This window comes from Acinonyx jubatus, chromosome B2 (genome assembly GCF_027475565.1).
Source record: "Acinonyx jubatus isolate Ajub_Pintada_27869175 chromosome B2, VMU_Ajub_asm_v1.0, whole genome shotgun sequence".
Lineage (NCBI taxonomy): Eukaryota > Metazoa > Chordata > Mammalia > Carnivora > Felidae > Acinonyx > Acinonyx jubatus.
Window position 1 is genome coordinate 147,373,716 of NC_069385.1, and position 20,542 is coordinate 147,394,257.

At 39.1% G+C, this 20,542-nt stretch overlaps 1 pseudogene; it reads right to left on the reverse strand.

The window, feature by feature from the left end:
- Positions 1-1,952: 1,952 nt before the first annotated feature.
- LOC106983412 (putative olfactory receptor 2B8) lies at positions 1,953-7,360 on the reverse strand (annotated as a pseudogene).
- Positions 7,361-20,542: the final 13,182 nt, after the last annotated feature.

The following is a 20,542-nucleotide window of genomic DNA, read 5'->3' on the forward strand; positions in this document are numbered from 1 at the left end:
ATAGGGAGGTACAAAGGCACCCCCAAATAGAGTGCCGAACCCCCAAAAGTAGAGAGAGAGAAGCAATGGCCTGAAATAGAATTGGAACAAAGGTGCACAATACACAGGAATAACAAGATTAGATATTCAGGGTGAAAGCACCCCAAGTTTAGTACTACAGCAGAAAGCTGCTTTCATAGGAAAATAGGGCCAGGTTAGGCAAATTGGTGAATTGGACTATGGACCGCTGCGCTGCAGGCAAAGCAGCCTGGAATGGAGATGGTTGACAAAAGAAAAGGTGTCTTGTCAACCCTGAGGTTATTCCCCCTATTTGTCTCATCCCCTAGGCTGGCAAAGATAAACAGGCATGGCGCCTCCTGTCTGCTGTTAACAACCATCTATCTATCTGCCTGGTGCCTGGATTTTGTTTTATATTGACCCAAACCCCAAACAGCATGTATCTTCAAGACCCCCTTTTCCCCCTCACGTCCTCAAGTTAGTGTTCACAGTTTCTTTGTCTCTTTGTACATGCCCATCACATTTGTAAGCCTTCTGATCTGAACAAATATGGGGCAAGGACCCTTATTCAGGGCTCTTGTCCTTTTCCCCAGACATTAGCCATCTCTCCTTTTAATCCTGCATCCTCTCTTTTGCCAGCCAAAAGAGAACTTTAGACTTAGAGTCTATGGCAGGTAATAACATAATGTGATAGAGGTGTTAGCTAACACGATGGTGGCAATAATTTCATTATACCACATTTGTACTTCTTAAGTTTGCTGAGTGTTCTGCATCTGTCGTATCTTAGTTTATCTAAGAAAAAATAAATAACCACAAGAGATATCATTCATTTCTTTTATCACACTTAAACTTCCTCTCCTAAGGTCATATTTTATAGCTATTTAATACAAAAATCTCCCTACAAAGTTGATAAATGAACATGTTCTTTCATTATCCCATCTACAAACGCAGCCCTCTCATGTGTGATCCAAATTTCAATGCAGACACTGAAAGATGGCATTTCTAAATGTTTACCTTGTGTGTATGTATAATGACATCAAAATGGGGTGAGTCTGTTCCATGGAGCTCTTGAGTGGTTCAAGATTCCATCAGGTACTAAAATTCTGGGTGTTTTTCTCCTTTTACTTCCTCATGTCACTTTAATTCCAAAACAGCTAGAAGAACCTTGGGGAAGAAAGGAAATGTCTCCTAACCAAAACCAGTGTCCGGTCCCTAAGGTCACCTCAGGGACCCCTTCCCCTGATCCTCTGACCTCCAGTCATTTACCCTCTCTTTTCTGCATTTACACCCAGCCCCCCTTCCCGGTGAACCACGTATCCATGCAAAGTGGTTCCCAGTCTGCACCATCAGATCTCAAACATGCCATAACACCACGAAGTGAAAGAAATCTCACCTGTGCCACAAAACAAGCATCCAAAAAGCAGTCGCCTGCAAAGTGGGGAGTTGCCAGGGGTCTGTGACCTGCTCCTGCCTCCTCCGTGAGCCTGGTCAGAGCAGGACTCTGGCAAACAGTAGCTGCGAAGTGTGCAGACTAGGAGGTACAGGAGGGTCTCACAGGGGTGACTGCGCTCTGATGGCTGATCCAGGAGTGAGTTTAGCAGGATGCAGAGGGCGTGTTCAGAGTGCAGTCACCCTACACTGCACACGCTGCCGTTATGCTAACGTGTGACAGCCCTAAGGCCAGGACAGGGCTACGAAGGTAGGGACGAATGTAACTGAGAATCTCCCTTCCCATCTTTGGGGTCACTGGTGCCACAGGGAAGGGCCTGGGGTGGTGGGTTTAAATAGGTGATGGAGATTAAAGAGAGTACATGTGATGATGGAAATGTGGAATCACTATATTGTACACCAGAAAGGAATATAACACTGTAGGTTAACTCTAATGGCATTCCATTAATAATCTTAACAATAATTAATAAATAAAACAATAAAAAATTAATAAAACAATAAAAATAAATAATATTATTCAATTAATAATTTTAACAATAAAAATTTAATTGAAAACTAAAATAATAAAAAGCAATTCTAAAGATAAATTTTTTTTGAAAAACAAAGACTTGTGTTTCAAAACGAAAACAGTATCACAATGGCAACATTACACCATGGCTTGATATCTGAATAGCTCTATCAGGATAGATGTTGGCATGTTTTCTCTCAGCTAAAATTTGTTTTTCCCACAGTTGTCCTCCTACTTCGGGGAAAAAGATGTGATCCAGTCAGGCCACAGACGTTGTAATAGAGCCGTGATCTGACTGCGAGAAGAAGCAATAGCCTCCAGCAATTCCTAGAATCTGCTGCAATATAAATATTGAATACCATGTTCTGGTGGTTTTTATTCTTATATTGGTATGCTTTCATGGTGTGTGTGTCACTGTCTTGCAATTAGAAACGGAATAGTGTTCCCAAATGGGGGTGAACTAAGAAAATCATGTGGAACTTTTTACAATATTAATATGCTGCAGATGGTCTAGGTACACAAACTCAGCATCTCTGAAGGCTGCACTGCGTCCATGAACTTAGAGTTTGAACACTCACTTGCATAAAAGAAGAAATTAAGAAACTTCCCTTGAGAGTTGTCAGGGGAAATGTTGAGGACACAGAAATCATAAAGACTCTGGCATTCAAAGTCTTCCATGAAAGGGTCTTCCCCTCAGTCATCTGGAGTCATAGTCCCTACACACACCTTCCTCATTGCTCCCGTCACATCCTTGTTCCGCAGGGTATATATGAAGGGGTTGACCATAGGGGTGACGATGGTGTAGAAGAGAGAAATGAACTTGCCCTGATCCTGGGAGTAGTTGTTGCTGGGCTGAAGGTAAATGTAGATGCCTGTGCCATAGAACAGGGAGACCACGGTGAGGTGGGACCCACATGTCCCAAAAGCTTTCCTCTGCCCCAAAACTGACTTTATTCTTAACATTGCCCTGACAATCTGACCATAGGAGAATGTGATTAATGCCATAGGTATGAGGACAATGATCACACTGACAGAGAAGAGCTCAGACTCATTCACAGTGGTGTCAACACGGGCAAGCTTGAGCAGTGGGGGGATCTCACAAAAGAAGTGCTCTATTTTATTTCTCCCACATAGTGGTACAAGGAAGGGGAGCACCATCTGCAATGAGGAGTTGACAAAACCAATGAACCATGATGCAGAAGCCATCAGGGCACAGAAGCGGGGGTGCATGATCACTGTGTAGTGCAGGGGCATACAGATGGCTGCATAGTGGTCAAATGCCATCACCCCTAACAGAATACATTCTGTGCCTCCCAACCCTAGATAGACAAACAGTTGAGCTACACAGACAGCGAAGGAGATAGATTTGTCTGTTCCCCTGAGATGTACCAGCAGCTGAGGAACAGTGCTGGTCGTGTAACACAGGTCCAGAAAGCTTAGGTTGGACAGGAAAAAGTACATGGGAGTCTGCAGGTGTGGGTCCAGGAGGGACAACACAATAATGGTTGTGTTTCCCAGCAGGGTGAGCAGATAGAAGATGAGAAGAACCACAAAGAGGACTCGCTCCAGCTGAGGCCGGTCAGAGAAACCCAGCAGGATAAAGCCCTTGAAAGAACTTCCATTTTTCGGGTCCATCCTTTCTTACCACGTGTTTCCTGTCAAGACCAAGCATTTAGCAATTTATACAATATCTAAAAAAAAAAAAAACTGTTGGTGGGGGTATATTGATCATATAAAAAGACATGGCCATGACATTTTATCAAAACTCTTTGAATAAATGATGTACCCATGAAATTTCCATAGTTTTATCAATTTAGTTCCACATTGTCACAAAAAGTAAATCATTAGTTTTTAAGATTAAAAAAAAATCAAATAATGGACCTGTGTTTGTATCAGTCATAGGAAATACAGTCTTTCAGTCTATGCTTACTAGTACTGTAAAATGTACATACATCTCACTAAATGTAAATGGAGTTAATTCTCGAATGAAAAGACTTAGGGTATCAGAATGGATAAGAAAACAAGTCCCATCATATGCTGCTTACAAAGACTCATTTTACATCTAAAGACACCTACGAATTGAAAGGAAGGGGATGGAGAACAATCTATCATGCTACTGGATGTCAAAAGAAAGCTGGAATAGCCATAGTTGTATAAGACAAACTAGATTTTAAAACAAAGACTGCCACAAGGGATGAAAGAAGGGCATTATATTATAATTAAGGGGTCTACCCATTACGAAGACCTAACGATTGTAAATATTTATGCCCCCAACATTAGACACCCAAATATATAAATCACTTAATCACAAACAAAAAGAAACTCATTGATAATAATGTCATAATACTAGGGGACTTCAGTACCCCAATTACAGCAAAGGACAGATCATCTAAGCATAACATCAACAAAGAAACAATGGCTTTGAGTGACACACTGGACCAGATGGAGTTAACAGATATGTTCAGAACATTTCATCCTATAGCAGCAGAATATGCATTCTTCTCCAGTGCACATGAATCATTCTCTGGAATGGATCAGATGCTGGGTCACATCAGCCCTCAACAAGCACAAAAATATCAAGATCATACCATACATATTTTCGAAGTACAATGCTATGAAACTTGAAACCAACCAGAAGGAAAAATTTGCAAAGACCAAGCATACTTGGGGATTAAAGAACATCCTACTAAAGAATGAAAGGGGTAACCAAGAATTTAAGGAGGAAATTAAAAAGTATATGGAACACAATGAAAGTGAAAACATGACTGTCCAATCCTCTGGGATGTAGCAAGGGTGGTCATAAGAGGGAGTATATAGCAATCTAGGCCTTCCTAAAGAAGGAAGAAAGACCTCAAATACACAACCTAATCTTACACCTAAGCGAGTTGGAAGAAGAACAGAAAATAAAGCCTCAAACCACCAGAAGACAGGAAATAATAAAGATGAGGGCAGAAATCAATGATATCAAAATAAGAAAACCAGTAGAACAGATCAATGAGATGAGGACCTCGTTATGTGAAAGAATTAATGAAATCAATAAGCCCCTAGACAGACTGAGGGAAAAAAAAAAGGAAAGGACTCAACTAAATCATGAATGAAAGAGGAGAGGTCACAACCAACACAGCATAAATACAAACAATAATAAGAGAATATGATGAGCAATTATACCCCAATAAAATGGGCAATCTGGAAGAAATGGACAAATTCCTAGGAACCTATCAACTACCAAAACTGAACCAGGAGGAAATAGAAAATGTGAACACACCCATAATCTGTAAAACACTTGAATCAGTAATCAAAAATCTTCCCAAACAAGTCTAGGGTGGGATGGCTTTCCTAGGGAATTCTAGCAAACATTTAAGGAAGAGTTAACACCTACTTTTTTGAAGCTGCTCCAAAAAATAGAAATGGAAGGAAAACTTCCAAACTCATTCTATCAGGTAAGCAGTACCTTGATTCCAAAACCAGATAAAGGCCCCACTAAAAAGGAGAATCACAGACCAATTTCCCTAATGAACATGGATGCAAAAGTTCTCAAAAAGATACCAGCAAACTGGATCCAACAATACATTAAAAGAATTCTGCACCACTATCACGTGGGATTTATACCTGGGATGCAGGGCTGGTTCACTGTCCACAAATAAATCAATGTGATACATCACATTAATACAAGAAGGATAAGAACCCTATGATCCTCACAATACATGCAGAAAAAGAAAGTAAGGATAGAAGGAATAGACCTCAAGATCATAGAGGCCATATGCAAAAAACCCACAGTTACTATGATCCACAATGGGGAGAAACTGAGGGCTTTTCCCCTAAGGTCAGGAACACGGTGGGGATGTCCACTCTCTCCACTCTTATTCAGCATAGTGTTGGAAGTCCTAGCCTCAGCAATCAGACAACAAAAAGAAATAAAGGGCATTCAAATAGGCAAGGAGGAAGTCAAGAGTTTACTCATCGCAGATGACATGATACTCTACATGGAAAACCCAACAGATTCCACCAAAAAATGGCTAGAACTGATACATGAGTTCAGCAAAGTCACAGGATATAAAATCAATGTACAGAAATTGGTCGCATTTCTATACACCAATAATGAAGGAGCAGAAAGAGAAATAAAGAAGTAAATGTTATTTACAATTGCACCAAACCCCTTAAAATACCTAATAATCCTAGCCAAAGAGGTGAAAGATCTATATGCTGAAAACTGTAGGAAGCTTATGAACAAAATTGAAGAAGACACAAAGAAATGGAAAACATTCTAGGCTCCTGGGTAGGAAGAACAAATATCACTAAAATGTTGATACTACCCAAAGAAACCTACGCATTTAATGCAATCCCTCTCAAATAACACCAGTATTCCTGACAGAACTAGAACAAACAATTCTAAAATTTGTATAGAACCACAAACACCCTGAATTGCCAAAGTCATGTTGAAAAAAAAACCCAAAAGTGGAAGCATCACAATTCTGGACCTTGAGCTGTATTACCAAACTGTATTCAACAAGACAGTATGGCACTGGCATGAATACAAACACATATATCCACAGAACAGAAGAGAGAACCCAGAAAGAGACCCACAAACCATTAGGTATGGCCACCTAATCTTTGACAAAGCGGGAAAGAAGATCCCATGGAATAAAGACAGTCTCTTCAGCAAATGGTGTTGGGAAAACTACACAGCGACATGCAGAAAAATGAAACTGGACCACTTTCTTACACCACACACAAAAATGAACTCTAAATGGATGAAAGACCTACACTTAAGACAGGAAGCCAACAAAATCCTCAAGGAGAACGCAGGCAAAACCTCTCTGATTTTGGCCACAGCAACTTCTTTCTGGACATGTCTCCAGAGGCAAGGGAAACCAAAGCAAAAATGAACTATTGGGACCTCATCAAGACAAAAAGGTCCTGCACAGCAAAGGAAACAATCAGCAAAACTAAAAGGCAACAGATGGAATGGGAGAAGATATTTGCAAATGACAGATCAGATAAAGGGTTAGTATCCAAAATCTATAAAGAATGTAGGAAACTCAACACTCCAAAATCAAATGATCCAGTGAAGAAACGGGCAGAAGACAGGAATAGAAGCTTTTCCAAGGAAGACATCCATATGGCTCAGAGACACATGAAAAGATGCTCAACATCACACATCATCAGGGAAGTACAAATCCAATCCACAATGAGATACATCTCACGACCGTGAGAATGGCTAAAATTAACAACTCAGGCAACAACAGATGTTGGCGAGGATGTGGAGGAAGAGGAACTCTTTTGCACCACTGGAGGAAATGCAAACTGTTTGCAGCCACCCTGGAAAACAATTGGAGATTCCTCAAAAAATTAAAAATAGAATTACCTTATGAGGGCATTTATCCAAATGCTCTCCAAAAGTGCTGATTCCAAAGGGCACATGCACCCCAACGTGTATAGCAGCACTATCAACAATAGCCAGGGTGTAGAGAGAGCCCAAATGTCCACCAACTGATGAATGGATAAAGGAGATGTGGAATATATATATACAATGGAATATTACTCGGAGATCAACAAGAATGAAATCTTGCCATATGCAAGAACACGGATAGAAATAGAGAGCATTATGCTAAGCACAATAAGCTGGTGAAAGAAAAATACTATGATTTCACTCATATGTGGAATTTAAGGAACACAACGGATGAACATAGGAAGGAAAACTAAGACAAAAACAGAGAGGGAGGCAAGCCATACGTGACTTAAAATACAGAGAGCAAACTGAGGGTTGCCGGAATGGGAGGTGGGCAGGGGATGACTAGACGGGTGATGGGCATAAAGGAGGGGACTTGTTGGGATGAGCACTGGGTTATAAGTTATAAGTAGGTGATGAATCATGAAATTCTATTCCTGAAATCAAGCTAGAAGATGTACAGTTTAGAGGAAAGGGGGATGAGGGAAAAGAGGTAGAGCCATCAGAAAGAGGAGCAGAGAGGGAGAGACGTTCTTAGAAATACGTACCTCATGATTCCACACCACTGGATTTGCTCACATCTTACGTGTTTTAAAATATAGTACAACAGAATCTCCAAAATGCATTCAGATATAAGGATTTATGACCTAGAATACACTTATTCGAAGAATTCAGTTACATTCAAAATCTCACTACTAGTTCTGCAAATAAACATTTCGGCAACATTGCCTCTGTAACTAAAGGATTGTATTTGTGAAAGCTACACCAGGTTTTTCTTCTTCTTCCTTGTTGTTGTTGCTGTTGCTGTTATGGTAGTAAAACAAGTAAAAATCAATCAGAGACACGCTGAAAACACCACCGTTGAGTGACAGTGTTTCCCTTTTGACCCACAGATGCTTAAAAGTACCAGTTTATGGGGACATTTTTTTTTGTTTTATATGGATCCATTTTTTTTTAATTTTTTATATTGATCCATTTTATTTTTTTTATTTTTTTAATTTATTGTCAAATTGGTTTCCATACCACACCCAGTGCTCATCCCAAAAGGTGCCCTCCTCAATACCCATCACCCACCCTCCCCTCCCTCCCACCCCCCATCAGCTCTCAGTTTGTTCTCAGTTTTTAAGAGTCTCTTATGCTTTGGCTCTCTCCCACTCTAACCTCTTTTTTGTTGTTGTTTTTTCCTTTCGCTACCCCATGGGTTTCTGTTAAATTTCTCAGGATCCACTTAAGAGTGAAAACATATGGTATCTGTCTTTCTCTGTATGGCTTATTTCACTTAGCATCACACTCTCCAGTTCCATCCATGTTGTTACAAAGGGCCATATTTCATTATTTCTCATTGCCACATAGTACTCCATTGTGTATATAAACCACAATTTCTTTATCCATTTAATGGGGATATTTTTAATGCCCCTAAGACTTTTGAAGTCTAGCACAAAATCATTCCTAATACAGTGAATTAATATGGTATTTTATACAGTCTCAATGTGCAACAACCTCTCACATTGGATACCTGTTCTCTCACTTATTATTGTCAAATAGTATTTTGTGAGATGTCACTTCAGTTATGTTCTTTTTTGATGGTAATTAGTATAGAAAATGGCATTTTTTGTTTTGTATATTCTGTTTATTTTTATTTTACCTAATAACATTTTCTCTATATATACAACCTGAATATCCCCTAACTCACACCTGGTCAGAAAAGGGAATAGAAACAAACCATGTTTCCATCTCATAAACACACCGTAAGAATAAAATAATGAGGGGTTTCTGGGTGGCTCAGTCAGTTAGGCGTCCAACTCTTGATTTGGGCTCAGGTCATGATCTCACAGTTTGTGAGTTTGAGCCCCACATTGGGTTCTGCACACAGTGTGGAGCCTGCTTGGGATTCTGTCTTCCTCTCTCTCTGCCCTTCCCCCAGTCACACACTCTCTCTCAAAAATAAATACATAAACATTACAAAAAGATACATACCTAAAAAGCTTCTGCACAGCAAAGGAAACAACCAACAAAACTAAAAGGCAACAAACGGAATGGGAAAAGATATTTGCAAATGACATCTCGGACAAAAGGCTAGTATCCAAAATCTATAGAGAGCTCACCAAACTCCACACCTGAAAAACAAATAACCCAGTGAAGAAAGGGGCAGAAAACATGAATAGACATTTCTCTAACGAAGACATCCAGATGACCAACAGGCACATGAAAAAATGCTCAACGTCGCTCCTCATCATGGAAATACAAATCAAAACCACACTCATATCACCTCACACCAGTCAGAGCGGCTAAAATGAACAAATCAAGAGACTATAGATGCTGGAGAGGATGTGGAGAAATGGGAACCCTCTTGCACTGTTGGTGGGAATGCAAACTGGTGAAGCCACTCTGGAAAACAGTGTGGAGCTTCCTCACAAAATTAAAAATAGACCTACCCTATGACCCAGCAGTAGCACTGCTAGGAATTTGCCCAAGGGATACAGGAGTACTGATGCATAGGGGCACTTGTACCCCAATGTTTATGGCAGCACTCTCAACAATAGCCAAATTATGGAAAGAGCCTAAATGTTCATCAGCTGATGAATGGATAAAGAAATCGTGGTTTACATACACAATGGAATACTATGTGGCAATGAGAAAGAAAGAAATATGGCCTTTTGTAGCAACATGGATGGAACTGGAGAGTGTTATACTAAGTGAAGTAAGTCATACAAAGAAGGACAGATACCATATGTTTTCACTCTTATGTGGATCCTGAGAAACTTAACAGAAGTCTATGGGGGAGGGGAAGAAAAAAAAAGAAGTTAGAGAGGGAGAGAGCCAAAGCATAAGACACTCTTAAAAACTGAGAATCAACTGAGGGTTGATGGGGGTGGGAGGGAGGAGAGGGTGGATGATGGGTATTGAGGAGGGCACCTGTTGGGATGAGCACTGGGTGTTGTATGGAAACCAATTTGACAATAAATTTCATTAAAAACTAAATAAATAAAAAATAAAAACATATGAGAGCATATTTACCAAGTAACTCATGCTGGCTGTAATAAATTATCGCTAAAGTGAAAAAAAAGAATGCATTCACTTGCTTAATATTAAATATAAATATGTAAATACGTTCTTCATTTAATTTCATTCATAACCAATTTTATGGAATCACAGAGCTAATAATTAGGCACATTCTAATCTTTAGTGTGAATATAAATGAGGGCCACCAAATTCTACCAAACTTCTAATGTGGATGGGGGAGAAAAACCTCAAATCCTTTGAAACACTGTACAGTTTATAGCCATTGGTTTTAATGGTGTCCTCAAATAATTTAAAATATTATCTTGTTGTTAATAAAATGTACATGGTTTATTTAAATTAAACTAGTCTTTGTATTTAAGTTCAAATTGATTATGAGTTCATCAGGAGCCTTACAAATAATCAATAAGAAAAATGGAGGGAAGTTGATGGGTACTTTGTTGCTGTTTCTCAAAGATCCGTAACTTCTAGTTTCCTTTAGCATATTCTGCCTAAGGTGATAAACTATCTCCTTCTAAAAAGATTCTTAGACTTGGATGTTCTCAGGTATTCACATTCCAGGAGGATCCCATCCTGATAGTTATGTGGGGAACTGACACTCTGGGCATCCGGAGGAGGGAAAGAATTACAACCCTGCTATCATGCTTTTCTTCTCAGGCCTCACTCAAGAGAAGAAAGGTCCCAAATACACAATCTAACCTTGTACCTAAAGAAGCTAGAAAAAGAACAGCATAAAACCTGAGGCCAGGAGCCAAATGGTAGAACAGCATGGAAGGTTTTTTTTGGCATCTTGCGTCTCTGAAATGCAGCCTGATCAACATTAAATCAACTACACACCTGAAAACCTGATTTGAGGATTAACACAACAATCTGCACCACCTGAACCACAGAACTTGGCAGGTACACAACGCAGACAAGTGAACTGGGGAAGAGAGAAGCTGTGAAGGGCAGGGAGCCATTTTTGTGTGTGGAGAGAGGACGGAGTTGAGGGCAGAGTACAGGAAAAACACCCCCCAAAGCAGCTGGAGAGAAAGTGGAAGCAGCCGAGCAACTGAACTAAAAAGGGAGAAAGGAGAAAGGAGACGGTTTAAATTCCATTAAGACTCTATAAACACGGTGGGGCACAGAGTCTGAAACTCCACAGCTCGATACCTGGAGGTGCTCTGGTGGGAAGGGCGAATCCCCAGGAGCAGAGTCGGGTCTGAGCCACATGGGGAGAAGCAGTCCCCAGCTGGAAGGACATTCGGTAGAGGCTGTGCAGCCACCTGGTCCCAGTGGACTCTGGGAGAACAACCACATTGGCTGGTACTAGAACAAGGTCCTTAAGGGTGAAGCCTGGTGCCAGATGTGTGTTGTGATTTTTCATAATCCCTGAAACGCTGCTGCTACACAATCACGGGAACATTTTCTGGGGTGGGCTGGCACCCAGAGGCAGTCTCTGGGCATTGGCAGCAGCGTGGTCTCACAAACATTCTTGGGGGTGGGCCAGCACCCGACCATTGCTCAGCAAGCCCCTCCCAGAGAGGATCTGAGCAGGTCAAGATAAAACTCAAGAGGGAGGTGTCACCTGGCAGCCTGACAGCTTGTTCACGGACAGTGTAGAAGCCGGGAGTGGATGGAAGCCAGAGACAAAGGACGGGTGTGTGATTGCTGATCCAGGAGAACAGAGTTCCGATACCAGAGGCTGGGTAGCTGGGTGATGCCATTTTCACCCCTCCCATGCATGCGCATAGGTACCTACAGGTGCCAAAAGAATCCACCCCAGTCAGCTAAGCAGCACCATCTAGTGGAGAACAGAGCCATTACAATAAACCCCATCCAATTTGAGCAACCTCCCTCTTCGGGAACACAAATATCTCTGCCAGCTTAGTTTGTGGACTATAAATTACTTCATAGTCTGACTTCTAGGGGAAAACGATATAATTTCAATCGTATTTCAGTCTATTGGCTGGTCCATCTATTCAATTTTCTTCCTTTTTTTTCTCTTTTTGATTTCTTTTTCTTGAACACAGAAACAGAAAATTTTATTTTTATTTTGAAGTTTTATTAAAAATATTTTACTTAGCTTTTTCTACTATATTTTGTACATTTTTGTAAATTTTTCAAATTCTGTTTTACTTCCATCATTTCATTTTATTCTATTTCATTGTATTTATTTTTCCAAATTTTCAAATGTTTTCCTTTTTCTTCCTTCCCCTTTTTCTCTAATCTATCAAGCTCCTTTCAACAACCAGACCAAAACACACATAGGATCAAGCATCATTTATTGGATTTTTGTGTCTGTGTGTGTTGTTTTTAATTTTTAATTTTAATTTTAATTTTTCTTTACCTTACTAGTTCCTTTTCTCCCTTCAAAATGACGGGGGGGGGGGGGATGAATTCACCCCAAGTGAAAGAGCAGGAAGAAACGACAGCCAGGAACTTAATCAACACAGGTACAAGCAAGATGTCTGAACCACAATTTAGAATCACAATAGTAAGAATACTAGCTAGGGTTGAAAACAGATTAGAATCCCTCTCTGCATAGGTAAAAGATGTAAAAGCTAGTCAGGATGAAATCAAAAATGCTCTAACTGAGCTGCAGTCTTGAATAGATGCCAAGGCAGTAAGGAAGGATTAGTCAGACCAGAGTATCACCAAAATAGAGGACAAACTTATGGAGAATAATGAAGCAGAAAAAAAGAGGAAGACTATGGCAAAAGAGCACAATTTAAGAATTATAAAATCAATGACTCATTAAAAAGGAACATCAAAATCATAGGGGTCCCAGAAAATGAAGAGAGAAAAAAAAGGGGTAGAAGGGTTATGTGATAACCCTTCCCCAAATCATAGCAGAAAACTTTCCTAACCTGAGGAAAGACACAGTCACCAAAATCCAGGAAGCACAGAGGACTCCTATTAGATGCAACAAAAACCGAGCATCAACAAGGCATATCATAGTCAAGTTCACAAAATACCCAGGCAAGCAGAGAATCATGAAAGCAGCAAGGGAAATAAAAAAAAGTCCTTAACCTGAAAGGGAACACAGATCATGTTTGCAGAAGACGGATCCACAGAAACTTGACAGGCCAGAAATGAGTGGCAGGATATATTCAGTGTGCTGAATCAGAAAAATATGCAGCCAAGAATTCTTTATCCAGCAAGGCTGTCATTCAAAATAGAAGGAGAAATAAAAAGTTTCCCAGACAAACAAAAATTAAAGGAATTCATGATCACTAAACCAGCCCTGCAAGAAACTTTCAGGGGGACTCTCTGAGGGGAGAAAAGATGGAGGGGGTGGGAGGCCAAAAGCAACAAAGACTAGAAAGTACCAGAGAACACCACCATAAACTCCAACTCTACAAGCAACATAATGACAATAAATTCATACCTTTCAGTACTCACTCTAAATGTCAATGGACTAAATGCTTCAATCAAAAGACAGAGGGAAACATTATGGATAAGAAAACAAGATCCATCTATATGCTGTTTACAAGAGACCCACTTTAGACCTAAAGACACATTCAGATTAAAGGTAAGGGGATGGAGAACCATCTATCATGCTAGTGGTCAACAAAAGAAAGCTGGAGTAACCATACTTACATCAGACAATCTATACATTAAAATAAAGACTGCAACAAAAAATGAAGTAGGACATATATCATAATTAAGGGGTTTATCCACCAAGAAGACTTAACAATTGTAAATAGTTATGCTCCAAATATGATAGCACCCAAAAATATGTATCAGTTAATCACAAACATAAAGAAACTCATTGATAATAATAACATAATAGTAGGGGACTTCAACACCCCTCTTACAACAATGGACAGATCATATAAACAGAAAATCAACAAGAAAACAATAGCTTTGAATTACACATTGGAAGAGATGGACTAGAGAGATATATTCAGAACATTTCATCCTCAAGCAGTGGAATATATATTCTTCTCTAGTGCACATGGAAAGCTCTCCAGAATAGATCACATACTAAAACACAAATCAGTCATCAACTAGTACAAAAAGATCAAGATCATACCGTGTGTATTTTCAGACCACAACACTGTGAAACTTGAAATCAACCACAAGAACAAATTTGGAAAGATAACAAACACTTAGAGACTAAAGAACATCCTACTAAAGAATGAATGGGCTAACCAAGAAGTTAAAGAGGAAGTTGAAAAGTACACGGAAGACAATGAAAATGATAACACCACAGCTCAAAACCTCTGGAACAGAGAAAGGCAGACATAAGAGGGAAGTATATAGGAAACAAGGCCTTCCTAAAGAAGGAAGACAGGTCTCAGATACACAACCTAATCTTACACGTTAAAGAGCTGGAAAAAGAACAGAAACCCTAAACCAGCAGAAGACGGGAAATAATAAAGATTAGAGCAGAAACAGAACCTATTGAAACCAAAAGAAAAAAAACCACAGAACAGATCAATGACACCAGAAGTTGGTTCTTTGAAAGAATTAACAAAATTGATCAACCTATAGCCAGTTTGATCAAGAAGAAAAAGGAAATGACCAAAACAAATAAAGTCAAGAATGAAAGAGGAGAGATCACAACCAACACAACAGAAATAAAAACAATAATAAGAGAATATTATGAACAATTATATGCCAATAAAATGGGCAATCTAGAAGTAGTGGACAAATTCCTACAAACATATAAACCACCAAAACTGACACAGGAAGAAACAGAAAGTTTGAACAGACACAAAACCAGTAAAGAAATCGAATTATTAATCAAAAACTCCCTAAAAAACAAGAGTCCAGGGCCAGATGGCTTTCCAGAGGAATTCTACCAAATATTTAAGGAAGAGTTAACACCTATTCTCTTGAAACTGTACCAAAAAATAGAAATTGAAGGAAAACGTCCAAACTCTTTCTATGAAGCCAGCATTACCTTAATTCCACAACCAGACAAAGACCCCACTAAAAAGGACAAGTATAGACAAATTTCCCTGATGAACATGGATGCAAAAATCCTCAACAAGATAGGAGCCAAGTGGATCCAACAATACATTAAAAAACTTATTCACTGGGACCAAGTGGGATTTATACCTGGGATGCAGGCTAGTTCAATATCCACGAAACAATCAGTGTGATTCATCACACCAATAAAAGAAAGGACAAGAACCATATGATCCTCTCAATGGATGCCAAGCAAGCATTTGACAAAATACAGCATCCTTTCTTGACAAAAACCCTCAAGAAAGTAGGGATAGAAGGAGCATACCTTGAGATCATAAGGAACAAGACAGAGATGTCCACTCTCACCACTGTTATTCAACAGAGTATTGGAAGTCTTAGCCTCAGCAATCAGACAACACAAAAAAAAAGGCATCCAAATTGGCCAGATGGAGATCAAACTTTCACTCTTTGCAGGTGACATGATACTTTATATGGAAAACCCAAAAGATTCCACCAAAAAACTGCTACAACTGACCCATGAATTCAGCAAAGTTGCAGGATATAAAATCAATGCACAGAAATCGGTTACATTCCTATACACCATCAATGAAGCAAAAGAAAGAAAAATCAAGGAATCGATCCCATTTACAATTGCACCAAAAACCATAAAATACCTAGGAATAAACCTAACCAAAGAGGTGAAAAATCCATATGCTGAAAACTATGGAAAGATTATGAAAGAAATTCAAGACACCAAAAAATGGAAAAATATTCCATACTCCTGGATAAGAAGAAAAAATATTGCTAAAATGTCAATACTACCCAAAGCTAGTATTTGATGCAATACCTATCAAAATAACAAGAGCATTCTTCACAGAGCTAGAAAAAACAATTCTAAAATTTGTATGGAACCAGAAAAGACCCCGAATAGCCAAAGCAATCTTGAAAAGAAAACCAAAACTGGAGGCATCACAATCCCAGACTTCAAGCTGATTACAAAGCTTTAATTTTCAAGACAGTATGGTACTGGCACAAAAACAGACACTCAGATCAATGGATCAGAATAAAGAACCCAGAAATGGACCTAAAATGTATGGCCAACTAATGTTTGACAAAGCAGGGAAGAATATCCAATGGAATAAAGACAGTCTCTTCAGCAAGTGGTGCTGGGAAAACTGGACAGCAACATGCAGAAAAATGAACCTGGACCACTTTCTTACACCACACACAAAAATAAACTCAAAATGGAGGAAAGTCCTAAATGTAAGACAGGAAGCCATCAAAATCCTAGAGGGAAAGCAGTAAAAACCTCCTCGACCTTGGCCACAGCACATTCTTACCCAACACATCTCTGTAGGCTAGGGAAACAAAAACAAAAATGAACTACTGGGACCTCATCAAAATAAAAACCTTCTGCACAGTGAAGGAAACAATCAGCAAAACTAAAAGGTAACCAAGGGAATGGAGGAAGAAACGACATATCAGATAAAGGGTTAGTATCCAAAGTTCTGTAAAGAACTTATCAAACTCAATGCCCAAAAAACAAATAATACAGTGAAGAAATGAGCAACAGACATGAATAGACACTTCTTCAAAGAAGACATCCAGATGGTCAATTGACACATTAGAAAATATTCAACAACACTCATCATCAGGGAGACACAAATCAAAACCACAATGAGATACCACCTCACACCTGTCAGAATGGTTAACATTAACAACTCAGGCAATGACAGATGTTAGCAAGGATGTGGAGAAAGGGGATTTCTGTTGCATTGCTGGTGGGGATGCAAACTGGTGCAGCTACTCTGGAAAACAGTATGGAGGTTCTTCAAAAAATTGAAATTGAACTACACTATGACCCAGCAATTGCTCTATTAGGTATTTACCCAAGGCATACAGGTATGCTGTTTCAAAGGGACACATGCACCCCAATGTTCATAGCAGAGCTATCAACAATAGCCAAAGTATGGAAAGAGTCCAAATGTCCATCGATGGAAGAATGAATAAAGACGATGTGGTGTGTGTGCGTGTGTGTGTGTGTGTGTGTGTGTGTGTACACACACGCACACACACACACAATGGAGTACTACTCAGCCATCAAAAAGAATGAAATTTTGCCATTTACACCTATGTGGATGCAACTAGATGGTTTTATTCTAAGTGAAATTAGTCAGTCAGTGAAACACGAATATCATATAATTTCACTCATATGAGTACTTTAAGATACAAAACAGATGAACATAAGGGAAAGGAAGCAAAAATAATATAAAAACATGGAGGGGGACATAACATAAGAGACACTTAAATATGGAGAACAAACAGAGGGTTACTGGAGGATTTCGGGAGGGGGATGGGCTAAATGGGTAAGGGGCATTAAGGAATCGACTCGTGAAATCATTGTTGCACTATAGGATAAATAACTTGAATGTAAATTAATATATATTTAAAAATAAAAATGTTAAAATTTAAAAAAGCCTAAGGCCAGCAGAAGGGAAATAATAAAGATTAGAGCAGAAATAAATGATATCGAAAGAAACAAACAAAACACAGTAGACCAGCTCACTGAAACTAAGAGCTGGATCTTTGGAAGAATAAACAAAATTGATAAACCTCAAGCCAGACTTATCAAAAAGAAGACAGAGGAACCAAATAAATAAATCATGAATTAAAGATGAGAGATCACAACCAACATTGTAGAAATACAATTATAAGAGAATGCCATAAAAAATGATATGCCAACAAACTGGCCTTCAGGAAGATACTGACAAATTCCTAGAAACTCACAAACTACCAAAACAGAAATGGGAACACACAGAAAATTTTAACAGACCATAACCAGCAAAGAAATGGAATTCGTAATCACAAATCTCCCAACAAACAAGAGTCCTGGGTCAGATGGCCTCCCAGGGGAATTCTACCAGACATTTAAGGAACAGTTAATACCTATTCTTCTCAAACTGTTGTAAAAAACAGAAATGGAAGGAGGGCTTCCAATCTCATCCCATGAAGCCAGCATCACCTTGATTCCAAAAGCAGACAAAGAACCCCCTGCCCCCTAAGAAGGAGAATAACAGGTCAGTATCCCTGATGATCTGGATGCAAAAATTCTCAACCAGAGAGATATAGCAAAATGAATTCAACAGTAAATTAAAGGAATTATTCACCAAGATCAAGTGTGATTTATTCCTGGGCTGCAGGGCTGGTTCACTATTTGCATAGCCATCCATTATGCACATGTCAATCAACACGATATAGTACACTAATCAAAGAAAGGATAGGAACCATATGATCCCGTCAACCGATGCAGAAAACACATTTGACAAAATACAGCATCCATCCGTTTTTTGATGGGGGAGGAGGAAAACTATATTTATTTTATTTACTTTTACATGCAAATTTTAATTCCAGTAATTAACATACAGTGTGGTATGACTTTCAGGTATACAAGATTACTATTCAACAATTCTATACATTACTCAGTGTTCCTCATGGTAAGTGTACTCAATCCCCTTCACCTATTTCACCCTCCCCCCACCCACCTACCCCTTGGTAACTATCAGTTTATTCTTAATATTTAAGAGTCGGGTTTCTTTTGATTTGCCTCTTTTTACTTTGTTCTTTTGTTTTGTTTATTAAATTCCACATATGAGTGAAATCAAATGTTATATGTTTTTCTCTGTCTTTATTTCACTTAGCTTTATACTTCGTACGTGCATCCACATTTTTTTAATTTAAATTTTAGTTAGTGAACATACAGTGCAATACTGGTTTCAGTAATAGAATTTAGTGATTCATCACTTTCATACAACACCCAGTGCTCATCACAACAAGTGCCCTCCTTAGTACCCATCACCCATCTAGCCCATCTCCCACCCAACTCTCTCCACCAACCCTCAGTTTGTTCCCTATCATTAAGAGTGTCTTGTGATTAATTTCCCATCTTCTCTCTCCTAACACTTCCCATATGTTCATCTGTTTTGTGTCTTAAATTCCACATATGAGTAATATCATATGGTATTTGTCTTTCTCTGATTGACTTATTTCACTTAGCAGAATACATTCTAGCTCTATCCACATCATTGCAAATGGCAAGATTTTACTCTTTTTGATGGCTGAGTAATATTCCGTGGGCATATAAACACATCTTCTGTTTAATATAATCTATTGTCAAGTTGGCTAATATACTGTGTGTAGTGTGCTCTTGATATGGGGGATAGATTCCCGTGATTCATCACTTACCCACTGCTTATCCCACAAGTGCCTTCCTCAATGCCCATCACCAATTTTCCTCTCTCCCCCAACCATCCCCCCCCCATTACCCTCAGTTTGTTCTCTGTATTTAAGAGTCTCTTACAGTTTGCCTCCATATCTCTCTATTTATACCTATTTTTTCCCATTCCCTTCCCCCATGGTCTTCTGTTAAGTTTCTCAACTTCCACATAGGAGTGAAAACATATATCTTTCTCTGACTGACTTATTTCACTTAGGATAATACACTCCAGTTCCATCCACATTGCGGCAAATATCAGGATTTCATTCTTTCTCATTGCCAAGTAGTATTCCATTGTATATATACACCATATCTTCTTTATCCATTCCTCAGTTGATGGACATTTAGGCTCTTTCCATAGTTTACCTATTGTTGAAAGCACCAGCATCCATTCTTAATAAAAACCATCAACCACATAGGAATAGATGGGACATACCTCAACATTATGAAGGCCATATATGAAAGACCCACAGCTAATATCATCCTTTATGGGGTAAAACTGAGAGCCATTCTTCTACAGACAGGAATAAGACAAGGATACTCAGTCCCAACATTACAAGTTAACACAGGACAGGAACTTTTAGCCTCAGCAACATACAACAAAAAGAAATAAAGGGTATACAGATCAGCAAGGGAGGAGTCAAACGTTCACTATCTGCAGATGACATGATATTCTATGTAGAAACCTGAAAAACACTCCAACAAAAGCTAGTGGAACTAATCCTGAATTCAGGAAAGTCACAGCATAGAAAATCAACATACAAGAATCTGTTGCATTTCTACACACCAATAAGGAAGTAGCAGAAAAAGAAATCAAGGAATGGATCCCATTTACAATTGCACCAAAAACTGTAAGATAACCTAGGAATAAACCTAACTAAAGAGGTAAAAGACCTGTACCCTGAAAACTATAGAACACTTATGAAAGAAATGAAAGAAAGACACA